Here is a 638-nt window from a genome sequence, read left to right as displayed (position 1 = left end):
TCCCTTTTTAAAAAGAAAACCACCCATCATTGATTCCGTATGAAATGTAGATTTTGGGTTTGTTACCTTGGGTTTTTTTTTTTTATTTTAAAAGGCTGATTTTTTTTGTGTTACGAGGCCACTTCTCATACATATTGGCATTTTTTTGTTGTTTTCCTTCTTTCAGAGATTTGTAAATACACGATGGCAGGAAATTTAATGCACAAAAGAAAAAAAAAACAAAAAAAAAGGGAAAAGAAACTTTAAAAAAAAAAAGAAATCACGAATAAATAAATAAACAAAGAACCTGTTCTAGTTTTCAGGAGGGGCCGCATGGCCCAGCGCCCCCCTCCTGCCTATCGCTGATGCAACTTCCTGTAACAAGCACTTTGTATAAAAAGAAAGTGGACTTCCTGCTATAAGGCACAGGTATTTATTCTGTAACCGATTTTAGAACACACACACACACACAAAATACTCAAATAAATGTGATCACTTAGTGCAAACGCCTCGCTCTGCTGCAGCTCTTCCCCCCGGGAACACCGGCTCTGGCAGGAAGCTCCCATCTGCCTCTGGAAGGAACTGCTCCAACGATGATGCCGATGATGGGGATTTTCCATGGGGCTGTTGGGGAGGGAGCAGCGCGAGGATGGGGCGAC

Source organism: Nestor notabilis, unplaced genomic scaffold (assembly GCF_000696875.1).
Source record: "Nestor notabilis isolate BGI_N333 unplaced genomic scaffold, ASM69687v1 scaffold19114, whole genome shotgun sequence".
Taxonomy (NCBI): domain Eukaryota; kingdom Metazoa; phylum Chordata; class Aves; order Psittaciformes; family Psittacidae; genus Nestor; species Nestor notabilis.
The sequence above is the reverse complement of the archived record's forward strand: the minus strand, read 5'-3'. Positions refer to the sequence as shown.